The sequence below is a fragment of the Mesoplodon mirus genome (assembly GCF_964341445.2).
Source record: "Mesoplodon mirus genome assembly, chromosome: X".
NCBI lineage: Eukaryota > Metazoa > Chordata > Mammalia > Artiodactyla > Ziphiidae > Mesoplodon > Mesoplodon mirus.
The window spans coordinates 68,396,124-68,415,774 of record NC_138981.1 but is presented as its reverse complement, the minus strand read 5'-3'; positions in this window follow the sequence as shown (position 1 = coordinate 68,415,774).

Here is a 19,651-nt window from a genome sequence, read left to right as displayed (position 1 = left end):
ACCATTTACCACTGCATCAAAAAGAATAAAATAACTCAGAATAAACCTACCCAAGGAAGCAAAAGTCCTGTACTCTGAAAACTGTAAGACAATGATGAAAGAAATTGAAGATGACACAAACAGATGGAAAGATAGACCATGCTCTTGGACTGGAAAAATCAATATTGTCAAAATGACTGTACTACACAAGGCAAGTTATGGATTCAGTGTAATTTGTATCAAATTACCAATGGCCCTTTTCACAGAACTAGAACAAAAAATTTTAAATTTACATGGAGACACAAAAGACCCCAAGGAGCCAAAGCAATCTTGAGAAAGAAAAATGGAGCTGGAAGAATCAGGCTCCCTGACTTCCCTTTTACCATGTTTAAAGGGAACAAAAGCAAAAGAAGAGGGATCACACCTCCCTCTGGCAACAACCAAAATTGTATTTATTTTTAACATCCCATTTTAATAAATTTGGTCCACCTAGTAATCCCAGATAATAGCCCCATCTTTATGTTCTTAACCCAATTGCATCTACAAAGTCCCTCTTGCCATGTAAACTAACATATCCAGTGGTTTTGGGGATTAAGAACATGAGCATAATTGGGGAGGAATTATAATATTCTGCCTATTGCAAATGATTTATTCTCAAAAACTTGAGTTTTGAATGAGATTACAAAGCAGGAAGAGTGTTATTGTCTACCCACTCCCAAATTTTTATGTTGAAGCCCTAATACCAAATTTGATAACGTTTGGAGGTGGGGTCTTCTGGATGTGATTAGGTTTAGAGAAGGTAGAGGTCTTATAATGAGATTAATTGTATATAATAGGAGGAGTTCAGAGCTCTCACTTTCTCTACCATGAGAGGACAGAGCAAAATATTGGCCATCTGCAAACCAGGAAGAGGGCTCTCACTTAACATCAGATTTCCAGCTCCTTGGTCTTGGACTTCCCAGCCTCCAGAAATATGAGAAATAAATATTTTGTTGCTTACGCCACCCAGTTTGTGGCATTGTGTTATAACAGCCTGAACTGACCAAGAAAGTAATTGGTATCAGAAGCACAATACTGCTGTAACAAATACCTGATATAGGGAAGTAGTTTGGGAACTGGGTAATGGGTAGAACCTGAAAGAATTTGGGAGTACATGCCAGAGAAAGCCAACATTGTCTGAAATTTCTGCTAATAGTGATTCTAGTGAGAGCTGGAAAAAAGGAAAGAAGAGAGCTGTAGAGAAATCTTCCATTTTCTTAAAGAACACATAAATAATCAAGTAAAGAATGTTGGTATAAATATGGACAGTAAAGGACATTAAGATGAGGTCTCAGATACAAATAAGAAATATGTTATTGGACAATGGAAAAAAAGGTCATCCTTATAATGAAGTGGCAAGAACTTGCCTGAATTGCATTCATGTTCTAGTGTTTTGCAGAAGGTAGTAAGGTAGTATTTGCAATCAATGAAATTAGATATTTAGCTAAATAAAGTTCTATGCAAAATATGAAGTAGTGGTTTGTTTCCTGTTGGCTGCTTATAGTAAAATGCAAGAAGAGAAGAATAAATTGAAGAAAAAATATTTAAGCAAATAATAATAATAATCCCATAACTTAAAGATTTGGAAAACTATCAACCATTCCATATTGAAAGAAAGTAATTAAGAAAGAAAGAGAGAAAGAAAAAAAAAAGAAAGAAAGAAAGAAAGAAAGGAAGAAAGAAAGAAAGAAAGAAAGAAAGAAAGAAAGAAAGAAAGAAAGAAAGAAAGAAAATGTATTTTGATGGAAATGCTAAGGTGTAGCCAAGCAAATATTTGATGTATATTGGTATGAGTGTGAACATAATCAGCCACCTCAGCATGAACACTACCAGCTTGAACTGAAGGACACTGAGATGGAATTTAATGAAGAAAGGGTAAGAATGTTGGACTTAACTAGACAGCATGACAAAGCTCTTCAGATGTGAACTTGCATATTCTTCAATTAAAGGGAAGAGTGGCTTCAAAGAAGATTCAGAAATAATCAAGGCCACCATCTCAATTTCAGGAGACCAGATAGCTTACAACAAAAACCTTTTTTCCTCAAGGCATATGAGTCATGGAGGCAAGGTCACCCAGAGCCTTAGTAGAATGACCTTCACTGACAGAGCCATGGAGGCATGACTCCTGCCCAGCAGAGCCAAAGAGTGAAAGGGGTCCCTATAAAGAGTTACAACTCCCCATTTATACATGGGATAATTTTGTTACGCCAGTGGGCCTGGATGGCAGAGCATCAAACCAAAGAGGATTATTTTAGAACCTCACAATCTCATGGAATTTGCCTTGCTAGGTTTTGGACTTACTTGGAACCCATCACCCTTTATTTTCCTCCCTTTCTGAATGGAAATGTCTATCACATACCTGTCCTACCATTGTATTTTGGAAGCACACAACTTGTTTGGTTTCACAGATTCACAGCTGGAGAGGAATTTTACCTCAGAATGAATCATACCTTGAGTTTCATTCCTATCTGATTTAGATAATACTTAGGTGAGACTTTGGATTTTAGATATTTGATTTCATGTTGAAACTAGTTAAGACCTTTAGGACTGTTGGGGTAGAATTCATCTGTTTTGTATTTGTGAAGGGCATACATTTTGGGGACCAAAGGTAGAATGCTATGGACTGAATGCTTGTGTCCCTCTAAAATCATTATTCTGAAACCTTAACCCCATTGTAACAGTATTTGTAGGTGGGGCTTTGGGGAGGTAATTAGACTTAGATAAAATTTTGAGGGTGGGCCCCCATGATGGTATTAGTGCCTTTATAGGCAGTAAAGGAGACCAGAGCCCTCTCTTTTCTGCCATATGAAGATACAGGAAGAAAAGGCAGCCAACTACAAACTAAGAAGTGGTTTCTCATCAGACACCAAATCTAGCAGCACTTTGAACTTGGACTTCCAAACCTCCACAATTGTGAGAAATAAATCTTTGTTGTTTAAGCCACACAGTCTAGGTTATGTTGTTAGAGCATCCTGAACTGCCTCAGATAAAGAGGAAGACAATACCTAGGTACTTTCTCTATTCCTAATCACTGCTATCTTTGTGTATAATGTTTTGTATTCAATCCCTCATCACCCTCAATAGTTTTGTTTATTATGTTTACTGTTGCTTTATAAGCTATTAAGAGATTGGATTTAGACAGAGAGCCAGCTAAAAATGCGTGTAGCTAAAAAAGAAGCTCAATTAATTTTAGATAGTGGTTGTTACTTTAAATATCTATATTAACAATATAGAGTTTTTAGTAGCTACTAATGTCCACTGAACTTTCTAGGGAAGATAAGTTTGAGACAATCATGAAACAAGGAGGTAAATATAAAAATATTAGAATGAAGATGTTTTGTAGCCATGCAGAGATTAGATTGCCATAATTTACATTTCTTTTTAAAATGATAATGGGGCTTGGTGTTTTGTGTTGTATCCAGTCATAAATTTAGATGAAACATAATTGATACTTGGATATATATGTATCAACTAAAATGTTGTATGATGATTATGAGACCTATGGTTTGAAGCTGTTAGAGGGGACACACTTCTACCTCTAGGGGAAAAAAAGAACACTAATGAAGCCACTACACCCTTATTAGAATAGCCAAACTCCAGAACACTGATAACATCAAATGTTGGTGAGGATGTGGAGCAACAGGGAATCTCATACATTGTTGGTGGGAATGCAAAATGGTACAGGCACTATATTTTTTTTTAATTTTTTAATTTTTTTTTTATTTTTTGCTTTATAACAAATTTAATCAGTTATACATATACATATGTTCCCATATCCCCTCCCTTTTGCGTCTCCCTCCCACCCTCCCTATCCCACCCCTCCAGGCGGTCACAAAGCACCGAGCTGCTTTCCCTGTGCTATGCGGCTGCTTCCCACTAGCTATCTAACTTACGTTTGGTAGTGTATATATGTCCATGCCACTCTATCACTTTGTCACAGCTTACCCTTCCCCCTCCCCATATCCTCAAGTCCATTCTCTAGTAGGTCTGTGTCTGTATTCCTGTCTTACCCCTATGTTCTTCATGATATTTTTTTTTTTAAATTCCAAATATATGTGTCAACATAGAGTATTAGTCTTTCTCTTTCTGACTTCACTCTGTATGACAGACTCTAGGTCCATCCACCTCATTACAAATAGCTCAATTTCATTTCTTTATATGGCTGAGTAATATTCCATTGTATATATGTGCCACATCTTCTTTACCCATTCATCCGATGATGGACACTTAGGTTGTTTCCATCTCCGGGCTATTGTAAATAGGGCTGCTATGAACATTTTGGTACATGTCTCTTTTTGAATTATGGTTTTCTCAGGGTATATGCCCAGTAGTGGGATTGCTGGGTCATATGGTAGCTCTATTTGTAGTTTTTTAAGGAACCTTCATACCGTTCTCCATAGTGGCTGTACCAATTCACATTCCCACCAGCAGTGCAAGAGTGTTCCTTTTTTTCCATACCCTCTCCAGCATTTATTGTTTGTAGACTTTTGATGATGGCCATTCTGACTGGTGTGAGATGATATCTCATTGTAGTTTTGATTTGCATTTCTCTAATGAGTAAAGATGTTGAGCATCCTTTCATGTGTTTGTTGGCAGTCTGTATATCTTCTGTGGAGAAATGTCTATTTAGGTCTTCTGCCCATTATTGGATTGGGTTGTTTGTTTTTTTGTTATTGAGCTGCATGTGCTGGTTATAAATTTTGGAGATTAATCCTTTGTCAGTTGTTTCATTTACAAATATTTTCTCCCATTCTGAGGGTTGTCTTTTGGTCTTGTTTATGGCTTCCTTTACTGTGCAAAAGCTTTTAAGTTTCATTAGGTCCCATGTGTTTATTTTTGTCTTTATTTCCATTTCTCTAGGAGGTGGGTCAAAAAGGATCTTGCTGTGATTTATGTCATAGAGTGTTCTGCCTATGTTTTCCTCTAAGAGTTTGATAGTGTCTGGCCTTACATTTAGGTCTTTAATCAATTTTGAGCTTATTTTTGTGTATGGTGTTAGGGAGTGATCTAATCTCATACTTTTACATGTACCTATCCAGTTTCCCAGCACCACTTATTGAAGACACTGTCCTTTCTCCACTGTACATTCCTGCCTCCTTTATCAAAGATAAGGTGACCATATGTCCGTGGGTTTATCTCTGGGCTTTCTATCCTGTTCCATTGATCTATCTTTCTGTTTTTGTGCCAGTACCATACTGTCTTGATTACTGTAGCTGTGTAGTATAGTCTGAAGTCAGGGAGCCTGATTCCTCCAGCTCCATTTTTCGTTCTCAAGATTGCTTTGGCTATTCGGGGTCTTTTGTGTTTCCATACAAATTGCGAAATTTTTTGCTCTAGTTCTGTGAAAAATGCCAGGGGTAGTTTGATAGGGATTGCATTGAATTTGTAGATTGCTTTGGGTAGTAGAGTCATTTTCACAATGTTGATTCTTCCAATCCAAGAACATGGTACATCTCTCCATCTATTTGTATCATCTTTAATTTCTTTCATCAGTGTCTTATAATTTTCTGCATACAGGTCTTTTGTCTCCTTAGGTAGGTTTATTCCTAGATATTTTATTCTTTTTGTTGCAATGGTAAATGGGAGTGTTTCTTTGATTTCACTTTCAGATTTTTCATCATTAGTATATAGGAATGCCAGAGATTTCTGTGCATTAATTTTGTATCCTGCAACTTTACCAAATTCATTGATTAGCTCTAGTAGTTTTCTGGTAGCATCTTTAGGATTCTCTATGTATAGTATCATGTCATCTGCAAACAGTGACAGCTTTACTTCTTCTTTTCTGATTTGGATTCCTTTTATTTCCTTTTCTTCTCTTATTTCTGTGGCTAAAACTTCCAAAACTATGTTGAATAAGAGTGGTGAGAGTGGGCAACCTTGTCTTGTTCCTGATCTTAGTGGAAATGGTTTCAGTTTTTCACCATTGAGGATGATTCTGGCTGTGGGTTTGTCATATATGGCCTTTATTTTGGTGAGGAAAGTTCCCTCTATGCCTACTTTCTGCAGGGTTTTTATCATAAATGGGTGTTGAATTTTGTCGAAAGCTTTCTCTGCATCTATTGAGATGATCATATGGTTTTTCTCCTTCAATTTGTTAATATGGTGTATCACGTTGATTGATTTGCGTATATTGAAGATTCCTTGCATTCCTGGAATAAACCCCACTTGATCATGGTGTATGATCCTTTTAATGTGCTGTTGGATTCTGTTTGCTAGTATTTTGTTGAGGATTTTTGCATCTATGTTCATCAGTGATATTGGCCTGTAGTTCTCTTTCTTTGTGACATCCTTGTCTGGTTTTGGTATCAAGGTGATGGTGCCTCATAGAATGAGTTTGGGAATGTTCCTCCCTCTGCTATATTTTGGAAGAGTTTCAGAAGGACAGGTGTTAGCTCTTCTCTAAATGCTTGATAGAATTCGCCTGTGAAGCCATCTGGTCCTGGGCTTTTGTTTGTTGGAAGATTTTTTATCACAGTTTCAATTTCAGTGCTTGTGATTGGTCTGTTCATATTTTCTATTTCTTCCTGATTCAGTCTTGGCAGGTTGTGCATTTCTAAGAATTTGTCCATTTCTCCCAGGTTGTCCATTTTATTGGCATAGAGTTGCTTGTAGTAATCTCTCATGATCTTATGTATTTCTGCAGTGTCAGTTGTTACTTCTCCTTTTTCATTTCTAATTCTATTGATTTGAGTCTTCTCCCTTTTTTTCTTGATGAGTCTGTCTAATAGTTTATCAATTTTGTTTATCTTCTCAAAGAACCATCTTTTAGTTTTATTGATCTTAGCTATCATTTCCTTCATTTCTTTTTCATTTATTTCTGATCTGATATTTATGATTTCTTTCCTTCTGCTAACTTTGGGATGTTTTTGTTCTTCTTTCTCTAATTGCTTTAGGTGCAAGGTTAGGTTGTTTATTCGAGATGTTTCCTATTTCTTAAGGTGGGATTGTATTACTATATACTTCCCTCTTAGAACTGCTTTTGCTGCATCCCATAGGTTTTGGGTCATCGTGTCTCCATTGTCATTTGTTTCTAGGTATTTTTTTGATTTCCCCTTTGATTTCTTCAGTGATCACTTTGTTATTAAGTGGTGTATTGTTTAGCCTCCATGTATTTGTATTTTTTACAACTCTTTTCCTGTAATTGATGTCTAGTCTCATAACATTGTGGTCGGAAAAGATTCTTGATACAATTTCAATTTTCTTAAATTTACCAAGGCTTGATTTGTGACCCAAGATATGATCTATCCTGGAGAATGTTCCATGAGCACTTGAGAAAAATGTGTATTCTGTTGTTTTTGCATGGAATGTCCTATAAATATCAATTATGTCCATCGTGTTTAATGTATCATTTAAAGCTTGTGTTTCCTTTTTTATTTTCATTTTGGATGATCTGTCCATTGGTGAAAGTGGGGTGTTAAAGTCCCCTACTATGACTGTGTTACTGTTGATTTCTCCACTTATGGCTGTTAGTATTTGCCTTATGTATTGAGGCGCTCCTATGTTGGGTGCATAAATATTTACAATTGTTATATCTTCTTCTTGGATCGATCCCTTGATCATTATGTAGTGTCCTTCTTTGTCTCTTCTAGTAGTCTTTATTTTAAAGTCTATTTTGTCTGATATGAGAATTGCTACTCCAGCTTTCTTTTGGTTTCCATTTGCATGGAATATCTTTTTCCATCCCCTTACTTTCAGTCTGTATGTGTCTCTAGGTCTGAAGTGGGTCTCTTGTACACAGCATATATATGGGTCTTGTTTTTGTATCCATTCAGCCAATCTGTGTCTTTTGGTGGGAGCATTTAGTCCATTTACATTTAAGGTAATTATCGATATGTATGTTCCTATTCCCATTTTCTTAATTGTTTTGGGTTCGTTATTGTAGGTCTTTTCCTTCTGTTGTGTTTCTTGCCTAGCGAAGTTCCTTTAGAATTTGTTGTCAAGCTGGTTTGGTGGTGCTGAACTCTCTCAGCTTTTGCTTGTCTGTAAACGTTTTAATTTCTCCATCAAATCTGAATGAGATCCTTGCTGGGTAGAGTAATCTTGGTTGCAGGTTTCTCTCCTTCATCAGTTTAATTATGTCCTGCCACTCCCTTCTGGCTTGTAGAGTTTCTGCTGAGAGATCAGCTGTCATCCTGATGGGGATTCCCTTGTGTGTTATTTGTTGTTTTTGCCTTGCTGCTTTTAATATGATTTCTTTGTGTTTAATTTTTGACAGTTTGATTAATATGTGTCTTGGCGTATTTCTCCTTGGATTTATTCTGTGTGGGACTCTCTGTGCCTCCTGGACTTGATTAACTATTTCCTTTCCCATATTAAGGAAGTTTACAACTATAATCTCTTCAAATATTTTCTCAGTCCCTTTCTTTTTCTCTTCTTCTTCTGGAACCCCTATAATTCGAATGTTGGTGCATTTAATGTTGTCCAAGAGGTCTCTGAGACTGTCCTCTGTTCTTTTCATTCTTTTTTCTTTATTTTGCTCTGCAGCAGTTATTTCCACTATTTTATCTTCCACCTCACTTATCCATTCTTCTGCCTCAGTTATTCTGCTATTGATCCCATCTAGAGTATTTTTTATTTCATTTATTGTGTTTTTAATCGATGCTTGATTCATCTTTAGTTCTTCTAGGTCCTTGTTAACTGTTTCTTGCATTCTGTCTATTCTATTTCCAAGATTTTGGATCTGGGAAATAGAATCTTGGATCATCTTTACCATCATTATTCTGAATTCTTTTTCAGGTAGACTGCCTATTACCTCTTCATTTGTTAGGTCTGGTGGGTTTTTATCTTGCTCCTTCTCCTGCTGTGTGATTTTCTGTCTTCTCATTTTGCTTATCTTACTGTGTTTGCGGTCTCCTTTTTGCAGGCTGAAGGTTCTTAGTTCCCGTTGTTTTTGGTGTCTGTCCCGAGTGGCTAAGGTTGGTTTAGTGGGTTGTGTAGGCTTCCTGGTGGAGGGGACTAGTGCCTGTGTTCTGGTGGATGAGGCTGGATCTTGTCTTCCTGGTGGGCAGGTCCACGTCTGGTGGTGTGTTTTGGGGTTTCTGTGGACTTTTTATGATTTTAGGCCACCTCTCTGCTAATGGGTGGTGTTGTGTTCCTGTCTTGCTTGTTGTTTGGCATAGGGTGTCCAGCACTGTAGCTTGCTGGTCGTTGAGTGAAGCTGGGTGCTGCTGTTGAGATGGAGATCTCTGGAAGATTTTCGCTGTTTGATATTATGTGGAGCTGGGAGTTCTCTTGTGGACCAGTGTCCTGAAGTTGGCTCTCCCACCTCAGAGGCACAGCACTGACTCCTGGCTCCTCAATTTGGGATGATTTGTTGTCCATTCATGTATTCCACAGATGCAGGGTACATCAAGTTGATTGTGGAGCTTTAATCCGCTGCTTCTGAGGCTGCTGGGAGAGGTTTCCCTTTCTCTTCTTTGTTCTCACAGCTCCTGGGTCTCAGCTTTGGATTTGGCCCCGCCTCTGCGTGTAGGTCGCCGGAGGGCGTCTGTTCTTCGCTCAGACAGGACAGGGTTAAAGGAGCAGCCTCTTCGGGGACTCTGGCTCACTCAGGCCAGGCGGGAGGGAGGGGCACGGAGTGCGGGGCGAGCCTGCAGCGGCAGAGGTCGGCGTGTCGTTGCACCAGCCCGAGGCACGCTGTGCGTTCTCCCAGGGAAGCCGCCCCTGGATCCCGGGACACCGGCAGTGGCGGGCTGCACGGGCGCCCGGAATGGCGGTGTGGACAGTGACCTGCGCTCACACACAGGCTTCTTGGCGGCGGCAGCAGCAGCCCCAACGTCCCACGCCCGTCACTGGGCTCCGCGCTTTCAGTCGTGACTCGCGCCCATCTGTGGAGCCCCTTTAAGCAGCTCTCTTAATCCCCTCTCCTCGCGCACCAGGAAACCAAGAGGGAAGAAAAAGTCTCTTGCCTCTTCGGCAGCTCCAGAGTTTTCCCGGACTCCCTGCCGGCTAGCTGTGGCACATTAGCCCCCTTCAGGCTGAGTTCTCACCGCCAGCCCCAGTCCTCTCCCTGCGCTCTGACTGAAGCCGGAGCCTCAGCTTCCAGCACCGCCCACCCGGGCGGGTGAGCAGACAAGCCCTTCGGGCTGGTGAGTGCTGCTCGGCACTGATCCTCTGTGCGGGAATCTCTCCGCTTTGCCCTACCCAGCTATGTGGGGAGTTTCTTGCCTTTTGGGAGGTCTGGGGTCTTCTGCCAGCGTTCAGTAGGTGTTCTGTAGGAGTTGTTCCACGTGTAGCTCTATTTCTGGTGTATCCGTGGGGTGGAAGGTGATCTCCGCGTCTTACTCTTCCACCATCTTACCCGGAAGTCGGTACAGGCACTTTAGAAAATAGTTTGGAAGTTTTTACAAAACTCTTCCTTGCTATTACTCCAAAGGATCTGAAAGCTTATGTCCTTACAAAAATCTATACCTGGATGTTTATATCAGCTTTATTCTTAACTGTTGATCTGTGGAAACAACCAAGTATGCCCTTCAGTAGGTAAATAAATAAATAAACTTCAGTACATGCAGACAATGAAATTTTATCTAGCACTAAGAAGAAATGAGCTACCAAGTCACAGAAATGTATGGAAGAAACTTAAATACATATTACTAACTGAAAGTAGTCCATTTGAAAAGGATATGTACTGTATGTTTCCAATAATATGACATCTGGAAAAGGCAAAACTATGGAAGTAGTAAACAGATCAGTGGTTTCCAGGAGTTTAAGAGAAAGAATGATTGAATAAGCAGAGCAAAGAAGATTTTTAGGGCAGTGTAACTACTCTGTGTCATATTATAATGGCAGATACATTTGTCCAAGCCCATAAAATGTACAACACCAAGAGTGAATTCTGATGTATACTATGGACTTTAAATGATAATTATTTGTTAATGTAGGTTCATCAATTGTAACAAATGTACCACTGTGGTGGGAGATATTGATAATGAGAGAGGCTATGCATGTGTGGGGGTAAGAGGTATATGGGAAATCTCTGTAACTTTTGCTCAATTTTGCTGTGAACCTAAAATTGCTCTAAAAATAGAGTCTTTAAAAAGGAAAAAAATATATACACAAATAGTAACATAAGCTTGAATATATTTTATTACCTTTACCATATTTTAAATGGTTTTATACAAAAATGAAATTCTGGTTTGTGAAAAAAAAAAGAAGTAATGATGGGCTATTGACCAGTGGAAAGGTCACATAGAGCGATCGTACCTGCAGAAGTTGTTTTACAACACTATTTTTCCTAAATAAGTAGATTAGCCAAATCCGGTTTATTTGCATTGTATATCTTGTAATCATTAAAACAGTGCTCCCCAAGCTTTAGTGAATATAGGAAACTCCTGGGGAGCTTGTTAAAGTGTCAATTTCTGGACCTGGTCTTCTCAGAAATTCTGATTCCCTGCTTAAGAAGCACTTTCTTAGGCTACCAAGATTATTGACATTTGTAAATTCTCAGAAGAACAAGCCATCTATGGAAAAATGCATAGTTTGATATACACTTGAAAAGCTATGCTTAAAGGCCAAAGAGAAATTTTAAAGAATTTTAATAGCTTTTATGACATTTTAAAGCAAATAGACAAATATCCTAATAGTCCCTTCCTAAGGAGAAAAGTTCTATTCTCTGCAACAACTGTCAACTGAGATGCATTAGAGTCCCATAGACTAGTTTATGTATTACATATTTTAGTTTTTTGTTTTTACTGTAAAAGAGGAATCAATCATGGCAATTTTAGTACAGATTGTTAGCAAATAAAAGTGTCATGACAAAGGAGTTTGCTAAGTTGATATTTTAAATAGAAACCTCTAACTTCTATTACCACTTTGCTGACTCCTTAAAACTCTGAGATGGACTAGGAAATATAGCATAAACTTTCTCTCTCAACTTTCACAAGATTACCTAAGAAATTTGTCCAATAATTTCTTAACAATTTAAAGACAAGAAAACAAATGGTTGTGCCTATGAATTGATTGTGTGTTACTGAATATCTCCCTGAAGTTAATTGAGAATGAGTTGATTATCTATAGAAGGTGATTGTACTGAATTTTTATTACCTAAGAATGGTAATACTTCCTTTTCAAAGTAACACTGAAGTACTATAGGGTAAACACAAGGCTTACAATAAAGCAGTTTTTTTTTTACTATCTTATCAGCTATATTTTCTAGTTATATAACAAGAAAGTGCTTATAATTACACCACCGCTGAGCCAGTATTCTAATTCTTTCATGTTTCCCTTTTGTTGACCTTTTGAGATATTTACTGTTTAGCATTAGTTTGCTTTTGTAAGCAAATAATAATTTTTGTTCATTAAAATTATTGTACACTCATTTTATCATTGTATGCTTTGTCTAATTCTTTTCTATTGTCATTGTACAGGCTCTACTGAAGCAAAATTTAGTCATTTCAGAGAGTTGAAAGGAAACAATCTCTTATAGGTAAAATCCAACATTAACATACATAAACCTCATTTTCTATGGAACGCCTTCCTGTTTCTAGCTCATTAGTTGAATGAAACCTATTTTCACATTCTGGTAGGCATCACTCTTCTCCAATTAATGGAATGGTATCGTTAGGAAAGAAAAGGCAAAAAATAAGGTAAAAACAGTAATTAGGAATATATAATGCAATGCACTAATTTTCCAGAGTAATAGAATAAAAATGTGCTGTTAGAAACATCAGCCACAACAATGATAAGCTAAATTAGGAAAGATAAATTGAGATAAGTTAGTGTTCTTAAATACCAAATCATTTGTTTACTAAAATCTACTAAATATTTAATAGGGAATCCAGATTTTTTCCCACCTTAATTAAATCACCCTAACTTTGAAAAGAAAAGGGTTTTATATTGAAATCAAATAACCAAATAGAGTACTCTCTCTGCCTTTTTCTCTGTACAATGGAAAACTCAATTCATTTTGTTCTTTACAAAATAAGTACCTGCCAATCTATAGAATTGTAGTTACCTAACCATGAGGCACCCTGACGCATCATCCAGATTCACACTCATTCATGTTTTTCTAAACCTTCTTAACAAAACCCCAGTAGCCCTGCGTGTATAATGAGAATGGCCTAAGAACTATGGACTAGCCCAAACTTCAAGACAGAGAACCAAGGGTTGTCTCCATTTTCCCACAGAGATAGTACCTCTTTGAAAAGAGCTCTTTGAAAATCTGCTGACAACTTTTAAAAACACAGGAAAAAAAATCAAAACCAAAACCTGATTCCTAAGAGAATGTGCAAGAACTTCATGTGCATAACTTCATGGATAGAATGATAAGTCTTGGTTCCACCACTTGATGACAATGATTATAATAATAACACATCACATTTACATAACACAGTGTTTTTCCATACATTATCTCAATTTCTATGCAACTAAAAACCACTCTATACCTTTTCTATTCCAGGATTGACCTGTTTATGAAACCATAGTTTCCTGAAACAATGGATCATATTAACCATATTAACATAAGAAACACTTATCGAGTTAGACCCTATGTATATATAGTCTTTTGTGTCTGAGACAGACGATAAATCTTTGCTGCAAGTGCAGCAAAGTCACTACTGCATACCAAAATACCAGATTTCCTTTGATAATCTATTATGGCTCTGCCATCTATAAATTTATTTAAACTCTTTATGAAGCTATTATAATTTAAGCCTATATCTCCACTTGGTATCCTGATTTGAAACATTTTTCACACTGGGTAGAGAAGTAGTTCTTGTATTTGTCTTTTGAAATTTCTGATACATTCACATAGTTCAAAATCAAAAGTTACAAAAGGGTGTAAAGAAAAATAAAAAAAACAAAAACAAAAACAAACAGTATTTCTCCTTCCCAGTCTCTGTGCTACAGTCATCTAAATCTCCTCTTCCTAGGTAGCCACAGTAGTCTATTCCTAGTTTCACTTCACTGAGATAATATGTGTATGTTTAAGCAAACACACAGGCACAATTCTTTTTATCACAAATGCTATCAGCCTCACTACTCTGCTTCTTGTCTTTTCCACTTAACAATATATTTTTGAGATAAATCCCCTTATAAGTAGAAAAAATATCATACTTTCAAAAATGTGTTAGTGTACTATTCCCTATAAAGAGCTGCACTGTCCAATGTGATAGCTATTAGGCACATGTGGACATTGAACACTTGAAATGTGGCTTGTCTGTATTGAGTTGTGCTATATGTGTAAAATACAGATTTTCTCAACGTACAAAAGGGTTACATCTAGATAAACCCATCATAAATTGAAAATATCATAAGTCAAGAAATGTATTATCCCACTTCTGACACATCCTTAAATATATATATGTATTTAATACTCCTAACTTACCGAACATCATAGCTTAGACTAACCTATCTTAAACTTGATCAAAACACATTAGCCTATAGTTTGGCAAAATCATGTAATATAAGGCCTATTTTATAATAAAGTGTTTAATATCTCCTTAAAATAATTTACTGAATACTGTACTGAAAGCGAAAAATAGAATGGTTTTAAGAGTATAGAATGATTGTAAAGTGTAAAAGCTGTTTATCCTCATGATTTTGTGGTTGACTGAAAGCTCACACTTGCTGGCCAGAATCATGAGAGAATCATAGCACATATCAGTAGCATGAAAAAAGGTCAAAATTCAAAATTCAACGTATGGTTTCTACTGAATGCATATTGCTTTCCTACCAGTGTAAAGTCAAAACATTTTAAGTCAAATCGTGTAAGTCAGGGACCATTTGTATACTAGATTTCAAAGAATTTTTTGAAAAAAGCATGGAAAATATCTCAATATTTATATATTGATTACATGTTGAAATGATAATATTTAAGATATATTTGGTTAACACAATATTTTATTAAATTTTATTTCACTTTTGTCCTTTTATATTTTTAATGTGATTATTACAAAATTTTAAATTATTTAAATAAGCATTACATGGCTATTGGATAGCACTGATATAAATGAATCATTATTTATTTAACAACTTTTCTATTTATGGACATTTATGTTATTTCTGTTCATTTGTTATTACAGACAATACCAAAATAAATAATATTTTAAATCACTTTGTTGGACATATGTAATTCCTGCAACAAAACATATGCATATTTTATATTTTGCTAATTATTGCTAAATTGCCTTTTATAAATGTTATAATAATTTACACTCTAGCAATGTGTGAAGGTTATTTTTTTTCCCACATCTGGACAAAAATGTTAGCAAATTTTTTCGTCTTATTTAGAATGTGGTTGAATATCTCACATGTTTTTTTAAAAAAATATTTATTTAATATTACAATAAGTTAATTAATTCATAAAATATGTATTGAGTGCATAGTATATTCTAAGTGTGTGTTTGGGGAAATATGCACAAACAAAACAAATATATCTGCTTTCATAGTATTTAAATTACAGTGGGGAAAATTGTCTATATATATATCTATCTATTTATTTATCTATCAATCAATCTATCTATCTATCTACCATCTATCATATCTTAGAAGGAGAAAACTAGTACAGAATAAAAAGTAGGGTAAATAAAGGGGATGTCAAGTGCAGAGTTTCAGTGGAGTATCAATTCTCTCTTCGTCTTTCTTTTAAATTTTTAGAATGGTTTTGTCCGAAGTTTTTACAACTATTTCTTTCTAGCATTATACCCCTTTTAAAAACATACACATTCATACACATAAAAATCCTCTCCCCAACACACACACACACACACACACACACACACGCACACATTTGCCCTGGTGGCATGCAACACAGTAATTAAGAACATGGAGTATGACATCAACCAGATCCACATTCAAATCCAACATTTCCATGTCTGTGAGATAGTGTGCAAGTTATTTAATCCCATTGAATTTAAACACCTTAACATTAAATACGGGTAAATAATAGTACTTGCACTATTTGTATGTTATGAATATTAAATGAGATAATGCATGTTAAATGTTTAACATAATGACTGGTACATAATAAGCATTAATAAATACTGGCTATTATCTTGAGTAAGAATTCAGTCAGCAAGTCCTATCTCCTCCTTTACCACCTCTTTCATAAACTACAGACTGTTAGATGTCCCTTTATAGAATAAGCCCTAAATATTTAAGCATATTTTTTTTTCTTTTTTTAGTACAATAGACTCAATTTCCTCAGTCATTTTAGTTGACCTTCTCTGGACTATAAATGGTGCTAACTCAGTGGTCCCTAACCATTCTGGCACCAGAGACTAGTTTCATGGAAGGCAATTTTTCCATGGATTGGTGGGTGGGGGGAGGAGGTTCAGGAGGTAATGCAAGTGATGGGGTGCAGCAGATGAAGCTTTGTTCACTCACCTGGCACTCACCTCCTTCTGTGCAGCCCGGTTCCTAACAGGCCATGGACTGCTACCAGTATGTGGCCTGGGGATTGGGGACTCCTGTGCTAACTGATGTTTGATCCCTTGTTAATACTTAATATTTACATTTTTTTCTGTTTAATACTCTTAATGATTTACACATATTTTTTGTTGTTAAAAATTACAGAGATAATTTTCCAGATCAAATGTGTATGCAGGCATGCACACTTATATGCACATTTACCTATTTGTTTATAAACATTAATGGATTAAAATATTTATATATCTATGTATACATACACACATGCACATACATTTCTTATTACCTAGATCCTTTAACTTTCTTGAGAAAAAGGATTAATACCTTAACTTACAGAACGTTACTCTTTATTTTTTTTCGGGGTGGGCTGAATTGGGTCTTAGTTGCAGTACGTGGGATCTTCATTGAGACATGGGGGATCTTTTGTTGCAGCTCGAGGGCTCTTTGTTGTGGCTCATGGGATTCTCTCTAGTTGTGGTGTGCCGGTTTTTCTCTCTCTAGTTGTGGCACACGGGCTCCAGAGCCTGTGAGCTCTGTAGTTTGTGGCACACGGGCTGTCTCTTTTAGGTGCACAAGCTCAGTATTTGCAATGTGCAGGCTTAGTTGCCCTGTGTCATGTGGGATCTTAGTTCCCTGACCAGGGATCGGACTCATGTCCCCTACATTGTAAGGTGGATTCTTTACCACTGGACCACCAGAAAAGTCCCCAGAACATTTATCTTTTTACTTCACTGTTAGATTATTTTCCCTTGTTTTTTTTTTTTGGCTTTCCCATCTTTACACATCAGGAAAACAATGCATATATATGTAGTTTTAATGTTTTATGTTAATTTTAGCTTTTATATTTTTCCAGAAGAATCTACCAGTTGAATATTTCTGTTTCCCAGGAACAGCTAAGTCAGATAGTTTACTTGGAGTATCAAAGTTACTTTGTCTAATGACTATTTGCTCAGACATTCCAATGTACTTACGACAAATTCATACCACTGTTCTTAACACAAAGCTGAGAGAGATGAGTGCTTGATATATTTGAACTGAGTCTGTACTCTTTCCAATATACTATGTAACCTTAATTATGCATTTGCTCAAATATTTATTAAGTTCCTAATATGTGCCAGACGTTGTGTGAAGTTCTGAGTATATAATAGTATAAGACAAACATGAAACTTTTAAAAAAGCAAATAAAATATTTGCCAAAGAAGAGAGACTGTGTTTTCTTTGTCTCTTTACCTATACAACTCCCTCTCTCCAATACTACTGTACACATTGCCTGACATAGAAGTATTCTGCCTATTATATATCTAAAAGAATGATTATTCCCATGATTAAAACCTGTCAAGTATATAAGATACTCTTTTAAATGCTAAATATATTGAATCACACAAGTTGCAATAGCTAGCAGAATTAGCTTCTTGAATTAAATATTTTGATTTAAATTTCCGTGTTTTAGCAATAAAGAATCTTCATTTTTGTTTCTAGATTAATATTGTCCTTACTAGTGGGGTCAAGACATTGGTTTCCCTGTAAAGTTTTTATTTTTCTCTCTCAATTATTCCTAACTTTGTCATATGTAATAAATTGCACACAGTTTGATTAAAGAGGTAATGCCACTCTAAAAATATCTGTGCTTGATTTAAATAATGATTTAGAGTGAGTGCAAATGCTTTAATATATAAACATTAGGATATAAAAACGCTTGTGATTTTATGTTGTATTTATCAATACTGTTTTGGGTGATATTTGAAAGATATAATGTGGTAGGAAGGTAGCAAAAATATTTATTTGAACTTAATTCAAGCATGTATTGAGTACAAAGAATGAACCAAAATGTGTTAAATGTTTTCAGGAATAAAAAGAAATGTTGAGCAACAAAAGAAAAAAAAATAGATAAATAAGACTTCAACTATTTTTTTTTTTTAGTGCATCAAAGGGAAATATCAACAGAATGAAAAAGTAACCCACAAAATGGAAGAAATTATTTGAAAATTATCTATCTGATAAGAGATTAATATCAAGAATATATAAAGAAGCCTTGCAACTCAACAACAACTAAGAGAAAAACACAATTTAAAAATGGGCAAATGACTTGAATAGATGTTTCTCCAAAGATGATATACAGATGATCACTGAGCACATAAAAATATGCATAATGTCACTAATCAGTAAGGGAGTGCAAGTCAAAATGACAATGAGATATCACAGAATCATTATGATGGCTATTATTAAAAAAATGATGTAGAGAAATTAGAATCCTTATGCATGGTTGATGGAAACGTAAAATGGTGCAGACACTGTAAAAAACATTATGAGAGCTTCTCAAAAAATTAAACAGAATTACCATATGATCTAACTATTCCACTTTGGACAAATACTCAAAGGAATTGAAAGCACAGACAAACAGATGTACACCAATGTTCTACAGCAGCATTATTCACTATAGCTAAAAGGTGTAAATAAACTCAAATGTCTGGTGACATATGACTGAATAAGCGAAATGTAGTATACACTTACATTGGAATATTATTCAGCCTTAAAAAAGAATGAAATTTTGACACATGCAACAATATGGATGGACCTCAAAGAAGTTATGCTAGGTGAAATAAGTCAGTCACAAGAGAAAAAATATTGTATGGTTCCACTTATATGAGGTACCTTGAGTAGCCAAATTCATAGAGACAGAAAGTAGAAAGGTTGTTTCATGTGGCTGGGAGAGAGAGGAGGCAAATAGGGAGTTATTGTTTGAATGATGTTACCAAACCAATCTTGAGTCTTCTCGACCACGTGCAGTAAAGCCAATCTACTGACACCAGATTGTAGTGAAGGAAAGTGCAGTGTTTATTGTAAGGCACCAGATAAGGAGTTCAGGGCAGCTAATTATCAAAAAAACCCAAACTCCCTGATGGGTTTCGGGGAGGCATTTTTAAAGGCAAGGTGAAGGAGGGGAGTCTCAAGGTATGTGATCAGCTCATGCATATTTCTCTGGTTTGTTGATGGTGAGGTAAGAGGGCAATGTCAGAGGGGTTAGCATTATCAATCCTCAGGCTTCAGCAGGTCTGGAGGCTATGTGCTCATAGTCAACAAGTAGTTAACTTTTTCCATTTGGTGAGGTTTTAACATCTGTAAAACAACTCAGGAAATGTGTGTCAGGTACTGTTATCTAGGTACCTCAGAGAAGAACTAAAGCAGAGAACCTAGGGGGAAGGGGTCTGTCTCGGGAAGGGTTCATAGGGTCCTGTTCCCTTACATATACAGAATTTCAGTTTGGGAA